Source organism: Ranitomeya variabilis, chromosome 5 (assembly GCF_051348905.1).
Source record: "Ranitomeya variabilis isolate aRanVar5 chromosome 5, aRanVar5.hap1, whole genome shotgun sequence".
NCBI lineage: Eukaryota > Metazoa > Chordata > Amphibia > Anura > Dendrobatidae > Ranitomeya > Ranitomeya variabilis.
The window spans coordinates 93295188-93321535 of NC_135236.1; the positions used below are offsets into that span (position 1 = coordinate 93295188).

General features: G+C 43.2%; 1 protein-coding gene and 1 long non-coding RNA gene across 4 annotated transcripts in view; one reads left to right on the top strand and one right to left on the bottom strand.

Annotated features, from left to right (window-relative positions):
• LRRTM4 (leucine rich repeat transmembrane neuronal 4) overlaps positions 1–26348 on the bottom strand; it is a 732348-nt gene that overhangs the window by 476826 nt on the left and 229174 nt on the right. The gene's annotated exons all lie outside the window — the stretch shown is intronic.
• LOC143775124 (uncharacterized) lies at positions 1966–25145 on the top strand. 2 transcript variants are annotated; one of them, XR_013215587.1, is made up of 3 exons: positions 1966–2091; positions 22307–22453; positions 25006–25145. It is a non-coding gene; the product is annotated as an uncharacterized LOC143775124 (long non-coding RNA). The 2 variants fall into 2 exon arrangements; XR_013215586.1 differs by lacking the exon at positions 1966–2091 and adding an exon at positions 20516–20613.

Genomic DNA, 26348 nt, shown 5'->3' on the forward strand with positions numbered 1-26348 from the left:
GTAAAATATAAGCAATTGTTAGGACCGAACCTAATGAACAGCAATATCTGCTGGCATATGATCAAAAAAAGAGCAAAGCTCATAAAAATGTGATACTTTATATCTGAGTGTTATTTATGGTGGATTGAGGAACTTCTCCACTTCACTCTTACAAGAAATTACTTCCTCATTGATGGGAGGTACTTCCACCAGCTCAGGGGCACAGCGATGGGGGTCTCTGTGCCCCCACACACGTTAATTTGTTTCTGGGATAGTGGGAGGAAACGATTTTTTTTTTTTGGAGGGAAAGACAGGTGTTTTCATGTATTAGCCTATTGGCCAAATATCCTCATTTTTTGGTCTGGCCCAGAGGCGGAGTTTTGGCAGTTCATGGACAACCTTAATACTAACATAACTGGCCTAAGATTCACCTTTTAAAGCCATAGTTATAACATCATTTTCCTGGATCTTACGATTTAAAAGGAGATTGGAGTATTAGAACATGTGCATAACGAAAACATACTGCCACAATCAGTTTACTTAAATTGTTATAGCCACCATCTTTTCCCACTTAAGAAGGGAATGCACAAAGGTCAGTTTCCCCACATCGACTGCTCTGAAAATAGGGTGTTTAAAAAAAACTGATAAATTATTAGGTATCAGGACAGGGGATCTCTATGTCAGGTCATATTTAGAGATGAGCTAATGGATATCGGTGTTCAGCTGGATCTGGCGAACTTGTTTTTAAAAGTCTGTTTGGGTCTTGAACTTGACCTAAACTTGACCCCGGACACCATTTCAGTCAATGGGGACCTGAACTTCCGAGCTGTAAAATGGCTATAAAATGGTTGTAGGAAGGGTTAGAGGGGCTGTAAGAAAGAAAAATGGGGGTAAGAGCAGGGCAAATGCTCTGCAAACATATGTGGATAGGAAAATGGCTTAAATGGGTTCTGTTGTAAGGGGGAGTTCGGGTTGGACAAACGTTCTTGCACCACTATACAAATGGGGATAGGCCATAAGCCGAGTTCCAAGTCGAGGAGGAGGTACATGTTGCAATATATGTACAACAGTCCAAGTAGGAGGTAGCAAACACTTTTTTTTAGATACTTTTTTTATTTTTGTCATTTTTAAGGTGAACTAATAAATAAAGCAGAAATTATAAAAAAAAAAAACCAAAGTATTATCTTGAACTTGAACTAGGAGGCCGAGATCTAAGTGGATGATGAGGAGGAAGTGGAGGTGGATGTCACAGAGGACATAGACAACATCGTTTTTTATTTTATTTATTTTTTTATGGGGGGGCACAAACTTAAATGAATAATAAATAGCCTAACCATGGCTGGGTGCAGCTGGTACAGTTGTCTAGTCAGCCAAAGGTATGGACAAGTCCTTTGCTATCCATGCTTGTTTCATTTTAATGAATGTGAGCTTGTACACATTGACTGTGGATAGGCGTATGTGCCTGTGTGATGACACCCCCCTGCCATGCTAAACACATTCAGACAGTACACTTGCCAGCACCTCCAAGTCATAAAGGGCAAGCTCAGGCCAAGTGTCCAATTTGGAGACCCAAAATTAAATGGAGCAGAAAATCAATGTACTGTACATACAATCTAGTATTTATTTTCATAAATAAGTGTTATACTTACGTCTGCTCTCTCTATGACATCGTGCAAATATACCTTATCTATTATAAAAAAGTTTTCCCTTGAAACAATGTCTTGCTTTCAACGTGGGGACGCAATAATTTGCATATGAGATATTGGAGGTAATGCTACTCCTCATAATGGCGGAAGTGACGCGGCGGTATGCATTACATTGTGGAACGCATATATTAGGAAGTGACATCGGTCACTATCAGGAAGTGACACAGCATACACTACCAGGAAGTGATGTCACATCATTGTGACGCGCTCCAGTTTGCAGTGCACAATCAGTTCCTTCTATGTCATCATCACGCGTGCGCACACATTGCATGAGACGTGACCGCTATGGTATGGATTAATTTCTGCACAGTCATTTTCTTGGTTTTCTTTAATTTTACCACCTGGTATCAAACATTGGATTATACAGCCATTTTGTCATGGATTTCTAGAGTAAATATACTAGCAGGTGCGTAACAATCGTGGTTGCAGAAAGTGTGACTGCAAACCTGTGCGGGAGGTTTGGCCCACAGATGCCAGCTCCTACTTCAGCTGGATGCGTGGCTGAACAAAGCACATCCGGCTGAGGTGCATTGTATTGCAATGCAAGTGCAGCGCCCCAGAGTCCTGGTCGTTGCAGTACTGTGGCTCCGCCACTATGGGGAGCTATGGTTCGTCCGATGGCACTGAAGGAGTTCATCTGATCAGGTATCACAGACACCAATACATTTCACAGCCGGGCCTCCGGGGGGAGCTAAGGGTGCTATTCATTAGGCCACTCCCCACCATAGTGGGTAAACTGGGGGTCAGGCAGGAAGTTAGATCAGAAAGCTGACTGGGTTGGAACCAGGCAACACCTTGTGGCAGAGGGTGTTGTAGGGGAAGATACAGTAGGGTCTCTGTCAGGGGTGGGATCCTGACAGAGGCTTGGCAACGAGAACGAACGTAACGGGACCGTGCCTGCTCTGGGTAGCGGCGGTGCCCAAGAAAGGATTAGAAGAGAGATAGATTGTGCTGAGTGAGAAACGGGATCACGCAAAAGGAGAAATACCAGTAGGAGTCGTGCTGTAAGACCGAAGCAACATCCTACTGAGGCGCACTACCGGTGGCCGGAACGCCGAGGGAGTAGAATAACATTCAGCTTCAAGCGATACTCCAAACAGCGGCAGGACAGTCAGTCTCAGGCGGGCTGTCTAACTCAAATCACCTATGAAGTCTTGGGAGGCAATTGGGGGAGAGGGGCGTCTCTAGGGTCCCGGAAGAACTCCAGGCCTACCCGTCAAACGGGTGCCGTTCCTACCCGAACCTCAGGGAGGGACGGAAGATTAGCAGAACATCATCTAGTCGAGTTGTGAGGGAACATCAGAAACAGACACAACAGTTGTGGGGTACTTTCCGTAAGCACAGCAGGGAAGGACTACAACACATAGCGCTAGGGGGAAGGCACAGATTTCCTCCTGTGAAGAGAACTCTGGAAGTGCCATTGGACCGGCCGGACTTGCGCAGCCTGGTGAACCGTATTCCGGACTGAGGACTCAGAGATCTTCAGTAAAGAGGTAAAGAGACTGCAACCTGGTGTCCTCGTTATTTACCGCGACCTGCACCCCACAACTGCACCGTTACAACACCACTTATTGCACCGGACGTCCCCCACTGACAGACAGGGCCACGGACCGGGTCTAGCCACCGTGACAACCCCAGGACTGAGACCCAGAGGTTTGGCTCCGGGTACCCCTCGGCCCTGCGGCGGTGTGGGGGCGCTCCACATGCCACTGGCCAATCAGAGGCCTGCAGCTGATATCATGTGCCAGGTATTGGTGTCCCATGACAGTTGTAGAGGAAGGAATGATCCAGCTTCAACCGATAAAATCAAAAAAATCTTTCCAGTATTTTTTCACCACCCTCTCTCCGGATGATTCCGGCCATATATGTCATAACAGCAATTTTTATATCATTAACAAATAAAAAAATCTTTATTTTAAATCGGTTGAAGCTGGATCATTCCTTTCCCTACAATTGTGCACTTCGGCATCTGGCAGACACACGATCCTGTGCTTCTCTTAAGGGTGAGCTGATATTGCCCCTTTTCCCTTTGTCCCATGACAGTGACATCATACATTGCAGGCATGCAGAGGTGTATTGCCAGGCTCTGTGCTGGTTACAGAAGAGGACGCCACATTTTGTGGGAACGTGAGAAGAATAGTTTATTTTGTTTTTTGTTTTCGAGGAAAGGGCCAGGATGGGGGAACTGTTATGACCCCAATGGCGAGGGTCTCAGAGAAACAAGTAAGTCTGCGACGTACAAAAATCCAGCTCATAGGGCAGTGGTAACTGGGTTGACCATATATCTACTCCTAACGCCAACACTAGCAGTAGCCGGGGAACATGCCTACGTTGGTCGCTAGATGTCTCGCGCCAGCCGGAGGACTAACTACCCCTAGAAGAGGAAAACAAAGACCTCTCTTGCCTCCAGAAAATAGACCCCAAAAGTAGGATAGTAGCCCCCCACAAATAATAACGGTGAGGTAAGAGGAAATGACAAACACAGAGATGAACTAGGTTTTAGCAAAGAGAGGCCCACTTACTAATAGCAGAATATAGTAAGATAACTTATATGGTCAACAAAAACCCTATCAAAATCCACGCTGGAGATTCAAGAACCCCCGAACCGTCTAACGGCCCGGGGGGAGAACACCAGCCACCCTAGAGCTTCCAGCAAGGTCAGGAAACAGATTATATACAAGCTGGACAAAAATGCAAACCAAAACAAAATAGCAAAAAGCAAGGAAGCAGACTTAGCTTAATCAAGCAGGAACCAGGATCAGTAGACAAGAGCACTACAGATTAGCTCTGATATCAACGTTGCCAGGCATTGAACTGAAGGTCCAGGGAGCTTATATAGCAACACCCCTGACCTAACGACCCAGGTGAGCATACAAGGGATGAATGACATACCCAGAGTCAAATCACTAGTAGCCACTAGAGGGAGCCAAAAGGTAAATTCACAACAGGGAACATATTTACCAGACAGGGGAACAGGATGGGGACATACAGCTGTGTGAACACGTTTGCCCCCTTCCTGGTATCTTATTCTTTTGCATGTTTGTGACACGTAAATGTTTCAGATCACCAAACAAATTGAAACATTAAACAAAGACAACACAAGTACACATAAAATGCAGTTTTTAAATGAAGAAATCCAAACCTACAGGGCCCTGTGTGAAAAGTGATTGCCTCCCCCTTAAAACATTACATTAACTGTAGTTTATCACATCTTTGGAAAGCGAACCTGTTCTCAATTCAAGAAACCTCTTAAATAGGACCTGCCTGACAAAGTGAAGTAGATGGAACGATCCTCAAAAGCGAAACATCATGGCGTGATCCAAAGAAATTCTGGAACAAACAAGAAGCAAATAAATTGACATCAATTTGGAAAAAGTTATAAAGTCATATCTAAAGCTTTGGGACTTTGGGAATGGCAAAATCATGGAATAGCGGTGAACCTTCCCTGGACCAAGAGGTCACAAAAGACCCTATGACAACATCCAAAGAACTACAGGCCTCAAAGAACTACAGGCCTCACTTGCCTCAGTTAAGGCAAGTGAGGCAGTTAAGGAGTGTTCATGATGCCACCATAAGAAAGACTGGGTAAAAAATGGCCTGCATGGTAGAATTCCAAAATCAAAACCACTGTGGAGCAATAAGAACATAAAGGCTAGTCTTTTTTTTACCAGAAAACATCTTGATGATCCCCAAGACTTTTGGTAGAAAATTCTATGGACTGACAAAATAAAAAAAATGAACTTTTTGGAAGTTGCATGTCTGATTACAGCTGGGGTAGAAGTAACACAGCATTTCAGAAAAGGAACATCATACCAACTGTAAAATGTGGTGGGAGTGTGATGGTCTGGGGCTGTTTTCCTGCTTCTGGAAGACTTGCTGCAGTAAAAAGAAACATGAATTCTGCTGCCTACCAAAAAATCCTGAAAGAGAATGTCTGGCCATCTGTCCGGGACCTCAAGCTGAAGAGCACTTGGGTTATGCAGCAGGGCAATGATCCAAAAAACACCACAAGCCCACCTCTAGTGGCCAAGTCAAGGTCCTGACCTTAATTCGAATGAGATACTGTGGCTTGACCTTAAAAAGGTGGCTCATGCTCAGAAACTCTCCAATGTGGCTGAATTACAATTCTGTAAATTTGAAGTGGCCAAAATTCCTCCTGAGTGTTGTAAAAGACTTGTTGCCAGTTATTGACCTGAATTATTTAAGTGGGACAAACATGCAAAAGAATAGAAAGTCAGGAAGGGGGTAAACACTTTCACACAACTATATTTACCATAATGGGGGACATATATACCAGGAAGGGGCCCAGGATGGAGGATATAGATCCAAGGAAGGGGCCCAGGATGGAGGACATGTATACTAGGAAGGGACCCAGGATGGGAACATATATCCCAGGAAGGGGCCCAGGATGGAGGACATATATACCAGGAAGGAGCCCAGGATGGAGGACATATATACCAGGAAGGGGCCCAGGATGGAGGACATATATACCAGGAAGGAGACCAGGATGGAGGACATATATACCAGGAAGGAGACCAGGATGGAGGACATATATACCAGGAAGGAGCCCAGGATGGAGGACATATATACCAGGAAGGGGCCCAGGATGGAGGACATGTATACTAGGAAGGGACCCAGGATGGGAACATATATCCCAGGAAGGGGCCCAGGATGGAGGACATATATACCAGGAAGGAGCCCAGGATGGAGGACATATATACCAGGAAGGGGCCCAGGATGGAGGACATATATACCAGGAAGGAGACCAGGATGGAGGACATATATACCAGGAAGGAGCCCAGGATGGAGGACATATATACCAAGAAGGAGCCCAGGATGGAGGACATATATACCAGGAAGGGGCCCAGAATAGAGGACATATATACCAGGAAGGGGCCCAGGATGGAGGATATATTGTACCAGGAAGGGGCCCAGGATAGAGGACATATATACCAGGAAGGGGCCCAGGATGGAGGACATATATACCAGGAAGGAGCCCAGGATGGAGGACATGTATACTAGAAAGGGGCCCAGGATGGGAATATATATCCAAGGAAGGGGCCCAGGATGGAGGACATATATACCAGGAAGGAGCCCAGGATGGAGGACATATATACCAGAAAGGGGCCCAGGATGGAGGACATATATACCAAGAAGGAGCCCAGGATGGAGGACATGTATACCAGGAAGAAACCCAGGATGGGGACATATATACCAGGAAGGGGCCCAGAATAGAGGACATATATACCAGGAAGGGGCCCAGGATGGAGGATATATTGTACCAGGAAGGGGCCCAGGATAGAGGACATATATACCAGGAAGGGGCCCAGGATGGAGGACATATATACCAGGAAGGAGCCCAGGATGGAGGACATATATACCAGGAAGGGGCCCAGGATGGAGGATATATTGTACCAGGAAGGGGCCCAGGATGAGGACATATATTCCAAGAAGGGGCCCAGGATGGAGGACATATATACCAGGAAGGGGCCCAGGATGGAGGACATGTATACCAGGAAGGGGTCCAGAATGGAGGACATATATACCAGGAAGGGATCCAGGATTGAGGATATATTGTACCAGGAAGGGGCCCAGGATGAGGACATATATTCCAGGAAGGGGCCCAGGATGGAGGACATATATACCAGGAAGGAGCCCAGGATGGAGGACATATATACCAGGAAGGGGCCCAGAATGGAGGATATATTGTACCAGGAAGGGGCCCAGGATGAGCACATATATTCCAAGAAGGGGCCCAGGATGGAGGACATATATACCAGGAAGGAGCCCAGGATGGAGGACATATATACCAGGAAGGGGCCCAGGATGGAGGACATATATACCAGGAAGGGGCCCAGGATGGAGGACATATATACCAGGAAGGAGCCCAGGATGGAGGACATATATACCAGGAAGGGGCCCAGGATGGAGGATATATTGTACCAGGAAGGGGCCCAGGATAGAGGACATATATACCAGGAAGGGGCCCAGGATGGAGGACATATATACCAGGAAGGAGCCCAGGATGGAGGACATGTATAAAAGGAAGGGGCCCAGGATGGGAATATATATCCAAGGAAGGGGCCCAGGATGGAGGACATATATACCAGGAAGGAGCCCAGGATGGAGGACATATATACCAGAAAGGGGCCCAGGATGGAGGACATATATACCAAGAAGGAGCCCAGAATGGAGGACATGTATACCAGGAAGGGACCCAGGATGGGGACATATATACCAGGAAGGGACCCAGAATAGAGGACATATATACCAGGAAGGGGCCCAGGATGGAGGATATATTGTACCAGGAAGGGGCCCAGGATAGAGGACATATATACCAGGAAGGGGCCCAGGATGGAGGACATATATACCAGGAAGGAGCCCAGGATGGAGGACATATATACCAGGAAGGGGCCCAGGATGGAGGATATATTGTACCAGGAAGGGGCCCAGGATGAGGACATATATTCCAAGAAGGGGCCCAGGATGGAGGACATATATACCAGGAAGGGGCCCAGGATGGAGGACATATATACCAGGAAGGGGTCCAGAATGGAGGACATATATACCAGGAAGGGATCCAGGATGGAGGATATATTGTACCAGGAAGGGGCCCAGGATGGAGGACATATATTCCAGGAAGGGGCCCAGGATGGAGGACATATATACCAGGAAGGAGCCCAGGATGGAGGACATATATACCAGGAAGGGGCCCAGGATGGAGGATATATTGTACCAGGAAGGGGCCCAGGATGAAGACATATATTCCAAGAAGGGGCCCAGGATGGAGGACATATATACCAGGAAGGAGCCCAGGATGGAGGACATATATACCAGGAAGGGGCCCAGGATGGAGGACATATATACCAGGAAGGGGCCCAGGATGGAGGACATATATACCAGGAAGGAGCCCAGGATGGAGGACATATGTACCAGGAAGGGGCCCAGGATGGAGGATATATTGTACCAGGAAGGGGCCCAGGATAGAGGACATATATACCAGGAAGGGGCCCAGGATGGAGGACATATATACCAGGAAGGAGCCCAGGATGGAGGACATATATACCAGGAAGGGGCCCAGGATGGAGGATATATTGTACCAGGAAGGGGCCCAGGATGAGGACATATATTCCAAGAAGGGGCCCAGGATGGAGGACATATATACCAGGAAGGGGCCCAGGATGGAGGACATATATACCAGGAAGGGGTCCAGAATGGAGGACATATATACCAGGAAGGGATCCAGGATGGAGGACATATATACCAGGAAGGAGCCCAGGATGGAGGACATATATACCAGGAAGGAGCCCAGGATGGAGGACATATATACCAAGAAGGAGCCCAGGATGGAGGACATATATACCAGGAAGGGGCCCAGGATGGAGGACATATATACCAGGAAGGGGCCCAGGATGGAGGACATATATACCAGGAAGGGGCCCAGGATGAGGACATATATACCAGGAAGGGGCCCAGGATGGAGGACATACAGTACCAGGAAGGGGCCCAGGATGGAGGACATACGGTACCAGGAAGGGGCCCAGGATGAGGATATATATACCAGGAAGGGGCCCAGAAGGGAGGACATACAGTATATACCAGGAAGGGGCCCAGGATGGAGGACATATATACCAGGAAGGAGCCCAGGATGGAGGACATATATACCAGGAAGGAGCCCAGGATGGAGGACATATATACCAAGAAGGAGCCCAGGATGGAGGACATATATACCAGGAAGGGGCCCAGGATGGAGGACATATATACCAGGAAGGGGCCCAGGATGAAGACATATATACCAGGAAGGGGCCCAGGATGGAGGACATATAGTACCAGGAAGGGGCCCAGGATGGAGGACATACGGTACCAGGAAGGGGCCCAGGATGAGGATATATATACCCGGAAGGGGCCCAGAAGGGAGGACATACAGTATATACCAGGAAGGGGCCCAGGATGGAGGACATATAGTACCAGGAAGGGGCCCAAGATGGAGGACATACGGTACCAGGAAGGGGCCCAGGATGAGGACATATATACCAGGAAGGGGCCCAAGATGGAAAACATACGGTACCAGGAAGGGGCCCAGGATGAGGACATATAGTACCAGGAAGGGGCCCAGGATGGAGGACATACGGTACCAGCAAGGGGCCCAGGATGAGGATATATATACCAGGAAGGCGCCCAGAAGGGAGGACATACAGTATATACCAGGAAGGGGCCCAGGATGAGGAAATATATACCAGGAAGGGGCCCAGGATGGAGGACTTATACACCAGGAAGATTGCCAGGATGGGGGACATATATACCATGAAGGGGCCCAGGGATGTGGAATATTGCTACATCATGAAGGGGGGATGAACACATATGTCTTTATAGGATTTAGAACGCTTACCAGGACCCATAAATCTGACCAACACGCAGGTGGTGGCCCAGGGCCAAATTTTGTACTGGGGCCCATCAGAGTAAGGTTACGACTCTGTACACTAGCCTCATCAAGTCTAGTATATCTACTGATTAATGCATCTAGTTTGCATTGTAAAATGTGATGACAGCTGTATGCCATAATTTACTAAAATGGAAAAACCTATTTAAAGTAGATCTAAGACATACCATTACTCACTGATCAGTCGGGAGCATTGCTACGCAAGAGAAAAACTGATGGATTCAGGGCACCAACGAGCGAATAATTATGGAGTTTTCCAGTTATATACCATAACTTTCTATGATGGAAATCCACTTTCAGGAACTAATACAGAAGGCCATAGGGAAAACATCCCAAATAGAGGAAAAATATGTATAGGAATACATGTATGGGTTTATACATTAATATGTTAATTAAAATTATCAGTGTCAGTGAGAGGAGGATGCCCAAGGAAGGAAAAGGAGAAGACTGCAGAGAATTCAAGGTGATATTATCCTTATGTCATGAATGCAATGATCTGCTTCGCCGGAACAAGTCCTCATCCTAAACATCAATATATAAGAGGATGGAAGATGGGTAGAAAAACAAAGATACTTGTCTCACAGTTTTTCTAACTGATATTTGTCACCATTTGATCAAAAAAGGACTGTTTGTTTTAGTAAGTATCCCTGATGCCACAGGTCAAGGGACATATTATCTGCAAACAAATTCATTAGGTCCCATAACAGGGGACACCTCCATAGCAATGGCTTACGCGCTTCTTCATTACACTGTGGAGGTCAGGACCCAGTGGTCTCATATAGTGCTGACCTGTCACATAAGTCTCAAAGATGATAGAACATTATAGTAACTTACACAGCTGTACGGTGGAACACAAATATAGCAAATGTATGGCATAGAAATGTATGTCTCTCTATATATACATATACACAGTTGTGTGAAAAAGTGTTTGCCCCTTCCTGATTTCCTATTTTTTTGCATGTTTGTCACACTTAAGTGTTTCAGATCCTCAAACAAATGTAAATATTAGACAAAGATAACACAAGGAAACACAAAATGCAGTTTATAAATGAAGGTTTGTATTATTAAGGGAAAAAGAAATCCAAACCTACAGGGTCCTGTGTGAAAAAGTGATTGTTCCCTAAACCTAATAACTGGTTGGGCCATCCCTAGCAGCAACAACTGCAATCAAGCCTTTGCGATAACCGACAATGAGTCTTTACAACGCTCTGGAGGAATTTTTACCCACTCATCTTTGCAGAATTGTTGTAATTCAGCCACATTGGAGGATTTTCGGGCATGAGCTGCCTCTTTAAGGTCATGACATAATACCACAATTGGGCTAAGGTCAGTTTTGGATCATTGCCCTGCTGCATAACCTGAGTGCGCTTCAGTTTAAGGTCACAAACATATGGCCGGACATTCTCCTTCAGGATTTTTTGCTAGACAGCAGAATTCATGGTTCCATTTACGACAAGTCTTCCTGGTCCTGAAGCAGCAAAATAGCCCAGGACAATCACACTTCCACCATTTTACTGTTGGTATGATGTTCCGAGCCAAACAGAGCCAGACATCCAGCTACAGGTACTCCATTGATCTTACCAATGGTCAAAGGCTATCAGTATGCCATTGCTCTCACTGGCAATCATAGTGCAGAGTAAGACAGTAATGGAGGCTGACATGGAGGGTGATTCCTCTGCAGTGATGAAATGCTAGGCAGAGATTGGTCTGCAGACCACCAGGAAGGAACATCACACTTGTCGTGCTCCTGGCATTATGGTGTAAGGTGATATATTGTACAGAAGTCATGTTGCTTGTGCTACTGTGAGCAGCCTGTGTGGCCTAAACATGTTATCATGGCCAGCAGCATCTCCGGACTTGTCTCCCATTAATCACTTCTGGACATTGGTCCCAAATTGCAAAAGGGTGCTGTCAAAAACAGATGTAGGTTATTTCTGTGCCCAAGTGCATTCAGCTTGGCAGAACTTTCCTCAGACAACCATTAGTAACCTCACTTATAGCAGCCAAGATGTGAAATGGTGAGATTTTTGAGCGTTGCGCTCATAGTTGATTTTGAAAAAATCAACTTGTTTTGAACATTTTTTCTCCATTTTCTTCATCAATTGCTTACCAATAACAATTCTATCCATCCTGTGATATCCATATTTCCATGTCATTTCCTTCTTGATGCTGCAATTTTAATATTGAGCAGTGTATATGATCACACCATATTATGATATGATCCGAAATGTTATAATAGTTGGTTCTAAATCCTCACAGTTGCCATTCTCCCTTCCTCACCGAAGTCATGTATCATGGAGAAATCCATCACCTGAAAGAAACAAGGATTCCTGTAATGTCGAGCAATTTTTGCTGGCTCTGCAGGGGCCCTTTAGCAGTTTTCTCTCTCGAAGGGAGGCCAGACATAATCAATTTTCTCTCTATGAGCCGCAGAGGTGGCGGGACGTGCCATGCTTTTTCATAGCTGGACCACAGGACTCAGTGAGGCAAAAGTCATAGTGCATTATCTATCAATCATATCTACAGTATCTCTTATCTATCAATATATCCATCCATCCGTCTATCCAGCCAGCCAGAGGAACAATGGCGGTCTACTTATTGAGGTGAAGTGGTAGGTTGCTTCAAGGTTACTCTGTAGAGTTCTCTCATTCGGAGGAAGACTATACTTTTCTATACAGTAATCACAACCCAAGAAAAAATAAAAAAATGAGCATGTACCCTACAGCAAGTAAAGAAGTAAATAGTTATAGTACATGTAAATAACATAGGGTACTTAGTTATCTCTATAATCAAAACGTTGTGGCAGCACATAGCATACAAATGTTGTGACCACACCTTTAGAGATTTGCCACAACTTCTAATGTTCGGAAAACCTTTTTAAGATATATTTCTTGCCACAGATTGAACTTTTAAACATCAGATCAGGAGGAAGGATAATAAAAAGCGACCTAGAAGCCACTGAAGTAAGAATATTGCTGCTGCTTAGGACCTCCACCTGGAATTGATGGATGCTACCCTTCTAGTTTTAATATACGTGGAACCCATTCTACACTTATAAGTTGTAACATTCGACCTAAACCCAATAATAATGAAGAAAAGGGCAAATTAACCCTAATAAACAACCTCAACTTTTCTATCACCCAACTATTATTGTGATTGAGGATATTAGGAGGGAAGAATCAATGGCTTTTTATAAGAAGGCGAGTAATGGGTTGAGGAATCTCTGGAGGTTAGGGGAAGTAAGGACATTTTTCTCCTTAAATAAAACCTATTAAAAACTCGGCACAATGCCCCCATACATCTTCTCAGTGCCGCTTTCTGAATAATTCTGACCTGTGCCCCGCAGCTAAAGGTTACATTTTTATATATTCCTTCCTCCTGGAAGCTGCCGAAATGCCAGAACGACAAAGTGAAAATGCGGATGTCTTGTAATTAGAATCAGAGGAGAGGTTAAGTGAGTGCAGCGGCAGATGAGGCTCTGTTATCTTGCACAAAAATACTTCTAAATTACCTTGGCATCACATTAATGCTGCCAGAGGACAGCTCCGGCTTATTGGGGGCCGCATGTAATAAGCTTCAGGTTCACACATATCATTAGAAATGAAACATCACTTGGGGAAACTCAACGGGTTGCTCCAATTTTGGTGGCTAAGACATTAGAGAAATTCATTATTCTAATAACAGAATCAGAAGAGTTGGGAGAAGGAGAGGTCCAATTCCACACATAAATAAGGGCCGATATTGGGAATTACATTGGAAAATTTGTCCAAAGAACTCATCGGAGAATGGACATACTCATCGGAGAATGGACATACTCATCGGAGAATGGACATACTCATCGGAGAATGGACATACTCATCGGAGAATGGACATCCTCTACTTGACTATGCGGGATTCCCAGTTATCCAGTCATCCATCCTTATTTTTTGTTCACATTTCTATTCTTTCAGTTTCCTTAAAGGCAGGAAAATGCCAGAGGAAAACTGATGCCAGAAAGGGGTCAATTAGATCTGGCTCTTAAAAGAGCCGGCTCAGAAAACACTATTCATCATTGCATTTACGCCTTTTCATTGTTTTGTTCACTTATTTTTCATTTGCGCCTTATTCTTCTTTAATTTGCACCCTTTTTAAAGACTATTTTAACAGTTTTTGCCTGTGTTTTTATATTAGTCATTATGGGTGTTTGATGAATCAGCCAAAAACATTTGAAAACCCCAATTATGACTTTTGAAAAAGTTAAGCAAATGCCCTCCAGTACCCCACCCCCTGGAGTGATTTTATGCAAGTCTGAATTTTTGTAGAGAAAATTTTGCGTAATTTTTTTTTATATGGGACTTTTGTAGTAAAAATTTGCAAAAAAAAGTTAGTGAAGGTAAAGATTATTTTTTTTTATTTTGCACACATTTCATAAAATACGTGTGAGATTTTGAAGAAAGTCAACAAATTCCACATATCAAGAGAAGAAAATTAATTTTAAAGAAGAAAAACCCTCGCATGATGAATTGGCCCCATAATGTTGCATTTTTTTGGGGATCTGGTTCACTAGTTCACAAGTAGTATCTGATGAAAAAGCCAGATGAAAACTGATGTCATTTTGACATAAAGCCAATATTGATGGGCCAGATACATGGAAACCTGGCCTTATAGTGTGGGTTACCTACTAAAAAGCTGGCTGTCAATTTCTTGAAGTTGAAACATTTTCTTCTAAAGAGGTGCATAAAGAAAATTCATTGAATAAGTTCCACATTTTGGGTACAGCTTGACAGGTGTCTCTTGACCCTCCTTCTCTAACAGACATGAACCTTATGTTTGACCAAACATTTATGGGCTCTCAATGGGAAGAGGCAAGTAAACTACATTTCAACCCTAAAAACAAAGCAATCAATAAAGTCAAAGTCCAACTATAAGATCCTTCTTATCCCAGACATCTACAAATCAAGGAGAGTTGTAAGACCCAAATGCACATAAGTTGGTTGATAGGTCACCCAAAACTGGTGGGTTTGGCTCACAATAATCAAATATGCATGGTCAGCTTTGCTGCTAAATGTATGATGGTTGGGGGGGGGGTGAAAGTTGGGATTCCCATCAATTAGGAGAGCAAAGATTTCATGTTCCTTGTATGAACGGAGCAGTAAAGCACACATGTCCATTGCTCCATTGACTGCCTGAGGAAGCAGTGGTTTCAGTGCCAAAGACCCATACAAGTGAACGGAGTTGTAATCACGCATGTGCTATACTACTCAGTTTCTATTTTTATAAGTTTTTGTAAAAAGCATATCTGGTATGGTTGCACTTGTAGAAGTCCAATATTTGAAAATATAATTTTAGCTAACCTTTAAAAAAGACAAAAATTGCCATCTTTCGGTAATGCACTTTGCATTAAAAAGCATCATATGTCACAAAATTGTATCAATAAAATCCCCTTTAGAATAGATTTGTACTGCACATGCTCAATTAATTCTAGATGAGGCTGCCGAGCGCTGCACTCGGTTTTTCCAGCAGCACCGGGAGCAGTAGTGGTTGGACATAACAATTGCCGCTCCATTCTAATGGGCCAAAAGAGCCGCATTCTGCAGATAGGTGGGGTCCCTGCAGCCTAGCCCCCCATCGTATTACATAATAATCTTTCCAGTGGGTATGTGATAAGTGATCTTCACTGGACAACCCCTTTACTGCATTCCGCCTTACATATAATACCCATACACCATACTATACCGCAACTTTCCCTCTAGCCACCATTGTTACTAGATATTCATAGATATTCATTATAGTTATAGTTATACCGATTCCAATAAAACTCCCGGCGTATAAAGCCCCCCTGTCACTCCTGTCATTCCATCTGACTTCCTATTATTCTCCTTTTCACTTAGCAGTAATGTCTACCTATCGAAATCATTTTACATTTCATTAAGGTGTTAGCCTTTCTCCTCAGCTCGGATCCCACTTCACTTTCTCGGAGTCTGACACTTGTCATTCACATTTCTTTTAATGAATGTTTTCCATGCTTGTTAGAACTCCGCTGAGCGCCCTCCGAGATTTTCATCACTTCACTTTATGCACAAGAGCTTTCTACTCTCTGTAAGAACGTGTAGATAAACGTGTGAAGAGACAAGAAGATTTGTCTTTTCACCAAAATCTAATTATTACCTGGTTTTCATATTTTGGACAATGAAGACTAAAATGTGGATCCATATTGGGGCCAGTTGTCAAATGATTAGTAGAGACTGGTCATTCAAGACAGTGGTGTCACTCGCAGCTTGTAAGGTCGCTAACTGTGGCCCCACCTGCCATATGCCTCTTATACCCTAAGTTATAGAGCAGACTTTGAGTTCTTGTAAAGGGGTATTCCCATCTCCAAGATCTTATCCCAATATGTAGTAAGTGTAATAATAATAATATTAGCAAAGACCTCCAATTAGAAATGTAGTACGTTCTACTAATAAGCTATGATGCTTACCCCATGAGCAGGGCGTTTCAGTAGCTTAGGTGTCATGGATATGACTACTAACAGCTATCTGTCACTATATGAGTGGTCGTAACTAGTGATGAGCGAAAATGCTCGCTACTCGAGTTTGCTTTGGGTGCTCGGGTACACACAGAGTATAGCAGGTGCTCGAGTTTGCACCCAGCATGCTTACGGCTATTAGGCAGCCAAAAAACATGAGGTTATTGACTGCCATACATGGGCAATCCCTGCATGTTTTTTGGCTGACAGCCTCAAAATATGCGGTCCAGGGACTGCAATGCCCTGCACATGGGGTAAGAGACATAGCGAATCAAAAGAACTATGCCTCATTTTCAATTGGAGGTATTTGCTAATATTATTGTAACTATTATTACACCTACTTCATATTGGGATAGGATTTTGTTGATGGGAATATCCCTTTAAGAACAAGAGCCAGGGGGTGCCAGCTCTGAACGGCCTATAGGTGCGTCATGTTTTAGTCATGGCAATGTTGTACAGATAGCACTTGCTACATATGAATCCATGTCATGGGTGGACATAAAAAAAAGGGCCCCATGCTTCAGACCCTTCTCTATCCTCTAAATAGAAGCAGTTCTGTAAGAGCCACTGTCACCCCGGAGGAACAGTAACATTTATGTCATTGTCCCTCACTGACTTTAGTGGACACCATCTGAAATTACAAATTACATTTGTACTGTGGCTAATTACTGAAGGAGAAATGTGACCCCACTGGCAAATTGTCCCATCAAAGGTTATTATAACTTATTACTAAGTGTGATACCAAGACCTTGGTGTTCAAATTATGGTTTATGGTGTTCATAAAAAAAAGGCTTTGACCAGTCAGTCAACCGACGATGGACAAAAAAAGGGAAATCTTTGGACACACAGATGAACACCAGGATTGGGTGCAAAAGCAGCCAATGCCAATTTTGGAAGGTGTACGCTATTTTTATGGTAGCTTTCCTTGGCTCATACCAGCCAACTAGAAGTGAGAATGATTGTGAACACCCACTGCACTCCTATAAAGGAAAATGGAGTTAAACACGTATCTAAGCAAGGATTAAAACTGGTTGGGTGGATCTTGTTGAGTCAGTCATCTCAGACTGTACAGAAAACCTATGGGAAAAACTCCATTCTGGAGTGAGTGACCCTAATAAATAACCCCCTCTGTCTTCATACTGTCGATGTTTTATGTAGGACATCAGGCCCTACATGTCTACTCAGCAGGACTCGCTCTATGAGAACAAGATGTAATTTAAGAGACACATGATCCCCGCGGTTCTTTGGAAACCTCTTTACGTCTCTATATCGCTGCTCTGAGTACAATATGACAGCAGGTCAGCTGTGTAATTCAGTTCTAGCAACTGCGGGGTATACGTTTAGCTGGTGTTCACACATGTGAGAGACTCTTCACCTGATTCCAGTCAGTTCATGTTAGCTGGATGGAGTGTGCAGTAACCGGGGCATGCCAGCCGAACCGACGTGCCACTCTCCAATAACCACAATGGTAGAGAGGAAAGTTTAAGTGGTGTACACTGGCTACAAAGGTTCTTCAAGGCGTGACTTTTTATACTGAGAATATGTCCAATTTATATCGACAGTGAGATCAGCACAAACATATCCCCCCAGTCCCCTCACCCATTCCAGTCCATGGCTACAGAGGTTTGCGGACCCTGACTTTCCTACATTATCTGCATTCTCTACAGACACAATTATATGAAGGCTTTTAATTTCTCAGAATGGTTTTGAAGCAGAGGAAGAAAACTGAACATTCAGAAAAAATCCAGACAAATACAAGAAAATACAACCATGATCGTGCCCAAAACTGTATCGAGCATGGATTATGCCAATCTAGGGCATCTTGGGCCCATAGATTGGTGCCAGGGGCAAGGGTTATTTAAATTGTCCATTGCTTCCTATTGTACCATTTCTGTGTGTATCTGCCACCAGATTCCATTAGAATCTATTAGATCTGATAAGGCTAGTGTATTACTTTGAAGTCCTAGTCCGAATGTCAGTATAAAAATGTATGAAAGTTAATGTTTACTCTCTGTCCAACTAGTCTCATTGACAGCTCCTCAGTTTCCTTCTTCTCTGTAGCTGAGATCTCACACTGCTCAGTGCAAGCTGCAGCGATCAGTCAGACCTGAGAGGTGGAGACTGGGTACACTTAGACTCATGAGTTTGCTCAATAAACATCTGGAAGAATGTACAAATATTCATCTCAGTATTAGAATTAAATAGTAATTTTAACATGGATATTTAAAGTAAGTGCAAGAGCTTAAGAGTTTAAGAGAGCAATATAATAACACATGAAGGTTATATAGTTAATGACAGATCTGCATGATAACTAACTATATCTTCAAGTAACTTTGCAGAATGAGCTGATATATGTTAACATGAGGAATAACACAATTTCTGGGGATTATTTGAATAGTATCTTGCATTCTCACAAGATTTTCACTCTACAGCCTCCATCTTTTATTTTACAATTGACTCTGAGCTGGTGGGAGGAGTCTAGCTGCTATGATCTTTCACTTACACAGCACAGCGCATAAGGATGGGTTCCAGCTCATCATTCCTTAGCACACTGACAGTAGCAGCAGCATGGGGAGCATTATATAACAGTATTGAGCTGTTTGAAAGTGAATTTAACTATTGTGTGAGGTAACAGACTTGTTAGAAAGCTCAGCATGATCTTTCTGTGTCTCCCTCTGCTTGATTTCTCACTCTGCTCCCCAATACTCCTCTCCCTTCTGCATAAAGTATAATAGAAGTGGTAACCTGACACCAGCCTGTCCTGGAAGAACATCTTGCTGCTATTTTTAATGAGTGGATGGTGAATTCAAGATGCAAGGAGATGGATCACGAAAGGAGAAAGCAGGATTCACTCATAAGATAAATTTCAAAGATGTAATCTTAAACTATGCAGAATTTATTGAAAAAGCAATTCCCATTTATTGCTTATTGTTGACACTGTAGATACAGTATATATTAGGACCTGCAAGAGGAAAATAAGAACAGTGTGTGGATGAGCACATGAGAGTCGAAAAGCCCTACACTGAGTGGATCCTAAACAGGCTCAACACCATCCGGGGAGGAGAGCTGGCTAGTGTTAGGGGTCAGGTCCCCTGCTGGAACTGTAACAATGGAAAATAAAGTAATGCCACCTGCATTGTACCCCCAAAAGAGAATAATAGTAATCAAGAGTGTGCCAAGTGTGTAGAGAACAGCCATATTTGTAAACTATGGAAGATACACAACTGGAGGAAGATGGGTCCAATCAGACCTGAGAGACTGTACAGAGAAAAAACCTCAGCAGAGACTGTATTGTGAATGACAGAAAGATTTGCAGGGGGCAAACTACTGGCTGGAGAGTTGAGAGTCCTTCATCATGGGTCTAGGAGGGGATAATTCTCCTAGTGGAGATCACCAGCTGGTGTAAGGGGTCTTGTAAGTTGCACAATTCTTTTGAATACATTTCTATTTTGCAATATTCCTTAGGGTCAGGCTTATATCCTTCATGACTTACAGGGCAGCTGCCTCTGATATTCGATATGAGCATTAGACAGCTTCCTTTCTTCTGGAGGAGCGCTAATTTGCCTCCCTTCTTCCTGGAGGATATTACCTAACCTATAAGTCTCAAAGAACCAGTTGACCATCACCACAAGGAGAAACAAACCTACTAAATTATTAACATCAAAGATGCATGAGAAACCAAAACTGTTCTAAGGGTGAAGATGGGACTGGGGGATTAGACTCATGGAAGGTTAATGATGTTTGGTAATAACCCATAGTGTACATGTCCAGCAGGATTAGCCTCTCAAGGCTCATCGACTCTTTCCAAGCATACATGAAAATCTGTTTCATTTTTCTCCTAATGTGAACTATTTTTTTAACTTTAGTTTTTGCAGAAGTATCTGGTGACGCCAACTCTGTGCCTGCTTTAAAACTGCCATTATATGATTACAGCAAATTGCAGTGTTTGAAAATCACGACTTGCTGTAGCATTTATTTTGCAGGTACCTGATGGAAATCTAATGTGATTGGGAAAACTAGTGTAATTTAGATGTCATCCTTTACATGTCACCCCATAGTCTTATGTAACATCACAAAGATCGATTAGTAAAATGACTGGAGCATCGTACTCCGGAAGGCTTTTAGTTCAAGACTGACATGTGAAACGCCAATCTTGATAAAATCTCTACTATGTTCTCAACCTGTGGAACGTGTAGGTCAAAGGGGAACCTGCCTCATCTCTAGGAGGTGTCTGTGCTGTGCCCAGTCTTGATGATATTATTTATTATTGGGGTCAATCACTTTGCTTAGGAACCAAGAGAAGAACTGGTATACAGCACCACTGTTAAAGGGTTTATCCAAGACTGCACTTTTCTTTTACTATTGGCCTAAAAACTAACAGGTAGATAAGTACCTGCCTGTTGTGCCTGGCACAGATTTATGCCAGCACAGAGGGGTCACAGACCGTTCCTGCCGGGTGGCTTCTGCTGACCTCACATCAACAAAGCAGTGGCTTCTTTTTTGCTTTCTTCTGTTGACAGATCATGACTGCTGACATCATCCTGATTGATAGTTGCCTCCCCGCTACATAACTGTGGGACCCAGTTGTCAAACAGCATGATGACGGCAGTCACGCCTCATCGACCGATCAAAAATAAGAGAAAGTTCTTCTGCCGATGTTGAGCAGCCGAATCTCCGGTAGGAGTGGTCAAACCAGTCCTAGACAGAGGTGCCAAATTTATCAAACTTTATTTAAGACTTTATGAAAATGAAGGAAATAATGGCAACAAAGCCACAAGCAAAAATTTGTCTCATGGTCAATATTGCCTATAGGCAAAAATTAAATTTTAATAAAATTCCTTATAGAAAAAAAATGAACATTTGCAACCATCTAGGTCATTATTTTTCCTTTGTAAACTTTTTCAGCTCATATCCTTTATTTTTCTACACTAAGTTAGTATAATGAAACATGTTGGACCAGGGATTTCATCTTGTTTGCTTGTGGATCTAGAAAGGGAAAATGGCAGTTGTTATGGCTACATCACACCTTGGGCCACCTGGGTGCCTCAGATTTTCTTATCCAAATTAATAGAGCAGATCACAAGTCATACTCTTATCATGATAGCTGTATGTGCCACACAAATGTCAGATTTGCTGCCAACACAAACTTAGCTCTACTACTGTATGTCTCATTCTATTAGTTCAAATAATGTTTTGGCCATAGTCTTTCGACTCTGTTGAAACGTGAGAAAGCGAAATTTAATGTGTCGCCAACAGAGTCATAGACTTTATCAAATGATGTCCATGAAACATGAAAATTTAGACTTTGAAGTTATACATCTGTCTTTGAAGTTGTAAAGAACAGAATTTGAGCTTTTGTTTCTAATTTAAAAAATGGATATGGCCAAAAAGAAAACCCTCAAATGGAGTCAAAAGTGTGTCCAAAATGTATTAGGCAGTACTGTGCAAAGGTTCTAGGCAGGTGGTAAAGAAATAGTGCAAAGTAACAATGCTTTAAAAATAGAAGTGTGAAGTTTATTCTACTTAAAATACATGTGATTACCCATGTCCTTCAAAACAGCATCAGTGCTTCTAGGTTACAATGGTACAAAGTTGGCATTTTGGAGGATTGGAATCAGGTGTGTGAGTAACAAAATAAACCAAACTGGTGATCATGATCATCATTATCATATTTAGGTTGAAGCACAGTCATGAACTGAAACATAAACAGCTGTGTAGGAGGAAGAACAGTCAATCTCTGCTACAAAAGTGAGGTTGTGGAAGACAGTTTCATGTGACAGATCACACACCATGGAAAGACTGAGCAGGGCAACAAGACACAAGGTAGTTATACTGCATCAGCAGGGTCTGCGTCACCCACAGGTCCCCAGTTCTTGTCTCTGTATACTTTCATTTTTTTACATTATCTGCATTCTCTATGGTCAAAATTACGCAACGCCTTTTAACCTATCAGTATGGTCTTTAAAATGAACCTGTGACCAGTTTTGGCCAATAAGAGATATGAACATCACCTTTCAGGGCTGATATACAGCATTCTATAATGCTGTATATCTGCCCCCAACCCAACCTGCAAGAGAAGAAAAATAACTGTTATTATACTCACCTGTGGGGCGGTACTATCCGATGGGTGTCGCTGGTCTTGGTCCGGTGCCTCCCATCTTCTTACGATCCCCGTCCTCCTGCTTGCCTTGTGTGGATGACTGGCCCCTACGTCATCCAAACAGTATCCTCGGCACAGCGCTCCCTTGCAGGCGTACTTCTGTGCCCTATCAAGGGCAGAGCAAAGTACTGCAGTGCGCATGCGCTCTCTGACCTTTCCCGGCACCTGCGCACTGCAGTACTTTGCTATGCCCTCAACAGGACAGCGAAGTATGCCAGTGCAGGAGCACGGTGCCGAGGAAACGCATCATCCACATGAAGCAAGCAGGAGGACGGGGATCGTAAGAAGATGGGAGGTGCCAGACCAAGACCAGTGACACCCATCGGACCAGGCCGCCCCGCTGGTGAGTATAATAAAATATATTTTTCTTCTATTTGTTGGGGACAGATATACAGCATTATAGAATCCTATATATCAGCCCTGAAAGGTGAGGGCTATATCTCTTATCGGCCAAAACTGGTGACAGGTTCCCTTTCAGCATTTGAACAAAGCCTACATCCACAGAGATCTGTGGTTAGTTCCCTAAGATGTTTGGAACAATCTCCCTGCTGAGTTCTTTCAAAATCCTTGCACAAGTAACCAGAAGAATTGGTTTTGAAGGCAAGTATTAATTTGACTTAGATTAATCTTTTATTTTTGCATTTTAACTTATAAAAAATAAACTATTAATGCTTCTACTTCTTTAACATATAGTTAATTTGCAGGATTTTTGCTACACCTGCCTAATATATATTCTGTATATATATATTGGGGTATATGGGGTATCTAGATAGAGGTAGCACCTCTGGTGGAGGGCTTGCTGTGTCCTTTCTGGACAGCTCTTCCTTCTTTGGTCTTCATCTGATGCTCAACTCTCACCTGTACCTCCAAGTAGCTGCTAGCATGCGGCAGCGGGTACACCCCGGAAACCACCTCAGCAGGTGGGCCAAACCCGGTGAGGGTAGCTGTTGGATTTCTTTGAGACCTACGGTGATTTTCAAGGGTTTGCCTACCCTTGCATGTGAAGACTAGATATGGCAGACTGGGCGGTAGAAACCATTCAAGATTCAACGGACAGATAAGCGATTTCCAGCACATCGTTGTGGAGCGCTGAGAGGGCGCAGCGAGGCACATACAGGACACTGCTGGCCATCCAATGCACCCTGATCTATCTCCAGTTGTCTCGCATAGTTCTTGCCACTGGGGCTCGATAGGTACGGGCGAGAGAGTGAGGTTGACGACTGCGCAACTCTTCCTCACTTTAATCCAAGTCAAGCGCAAGTCATGACTTTAACCACTGCATATATATATATATATATATATATATATATATATATATATATATATATATATATATATATATATATATATATATATATATATATGTAGACACATATACAATACCCACACAGATATGAATCTGGCAGAGACTTTCTCCATGTTGGAAACACATGATTGCTGTGAATAGGAGAGTCGGCAGAGATAACCTTGTCTTTTGGTCTCAGATAGACTGTTCTATAGAGATACAGTAACTTCTCAGTATTCATCACCATCATGAAAAGTAGGGCTACAATGGGAGGCAACATAACTCAAGATCTGCCATTCACAACAGAAGTCTATTTACCAACTGTGTAGGGATTTCCCAGGACCCTCGGACCTCAAGGGATGGTGTTTATTTAAAGTAGGTGTTCTGGGGTGAGGTTACTCCTACAAGGGGCTGGGGAGGGATTCTGGTGGGACTTATCCTGAGAAACAGCTGAGGAAAAAGCTGGCAAATGTGTATGTGATGCTCACAGCTCACCTCCTCCTTCCTCTGCCTTATTCCAGAATATAATCACTACACTTCCCCATGGAAGACAGTGGGTCACCTCCAAATTATTGCTTCCTGTAATCCAAGTGACTGCTGTAAAGCAAGTCTCCAAATGCTGTAAACAGCATCTTAGGATAGATGACCGCCTCCATAATCACGTATGGAAAACAGCATGTGAAAACCCACAATCAGAACTAAGCAAAATATAAAAGAAAAATAATAATAAATAAGATAAGAACAAAATAAAAAAAAATGAATAAAATTGATGAAAAAAATCAATATCAGGTTTAAAAAAAAAAAATGGTGATACATTCCTCTTAAATACGATGTACAAGGCATAATAGATATGTTTCTTTGTAACCTTATAGACAGTCAAACGTAAAAAAAAAATATATATTTTACATATTGCCTCTTGTGTATTGATAGGGTACAATGTCCTTCCGGCCGTCATCCACCACATGATCACTGCCATGATAATCAAATGCCTGAAAATACAGACGTCTCCCAGCAGCATCCAGCGGAATGAAGTCCTTCTCACCCTCTACCCAACGCAATAAACCCAAGTCACGTTCCGCATCGCTCCGGCAGCTTTCATACATTAGGAAGCATTCCGATAAACAGAGGGATTTGTTTACGAGCTGTAGCGGTGGAAGTAGCAGGGTGGGAGGCTGCATTTCTGAGGGTCTGATCATTAGGAGCTCATTACATATTCATTCTAACAGCATCAATCATTGAGCTCCAATCTGATATTCATGGGAAAGTCGCACTTGTAGGGGTTTATTGCAACAGTAATCAGGAGCCGGGAGTGTTCGGTCTTGCTCTCCGAGTGCTTATCGGCAAATTCTCGGGGAGACAACCCTCCTCAGTCCACGCTACAGACCGGGATGCGTTCCCAGTGAGTCAACGTCACAACATCACATTTGCACTTCCAGTCAATAGTCTCTGTTAGAGATGAGTGAACCTTAAAAAAAAAAAATAGTATCTACTCCATTGATTTTTCAGCAGGCGAACCAACCAGATTTGCAACAAGTCTAGAACCTGGCACATCGATTCTGCCATTTTGATAGACGGAGGAGATGCTTTAGCAAGTATACGATGCAGTCTGACTACCGGAAGGCATACAGCTTCCTGTATACCCAACTTTCAAATTAATTTTACACAAATGCATCTAAAAATGAAGCAAATAGGTATCCTGCCGCTTTGGGTTTACAGCCCCTATGCGGACCCAAGTCTCTTTATGTGTTCATCATTTAAATGGAATCTGTCAGCAGGATTTCACACCCCAAACTATTTATATGAGCATGCAGATCTTTAACCACTTAACGACCAGGGGTTTTTGCGGTTTTGTTTTTTTTTGCTCCCTTTCTTCCCAGAGCCATAACTTTTTTTTATTTTTCCATCAATATATCCATCTGAGGGCTTGTTTTTTGCAGGACAAGTTGTACTTTTGAATGACACCATTGGTTTTAACATATCATGTACTGGAAAACAGGAAAAAAATTCCAAGTGCAGTGAAATTGCAAAAAAAGTGCAATTCCACAGTTGTTTTTTGAAGTTTTTTTTTACCATGTTCACTAAATGCTAAAACTGACCTGCTATTATGATTCTCCAGGTCATTAAGAGTTCATAGACTCAGACACCGTCCACGTTATTTTTTATTTAAGTACTGAACAAAAAATCCAAATTTAAAAAAAAAAAAAAAAATGCCACCATATTCTGATACCCGTAGTAGTGTCTCTGATCTGGATTTGGGTAAGGGCTTATTTTTT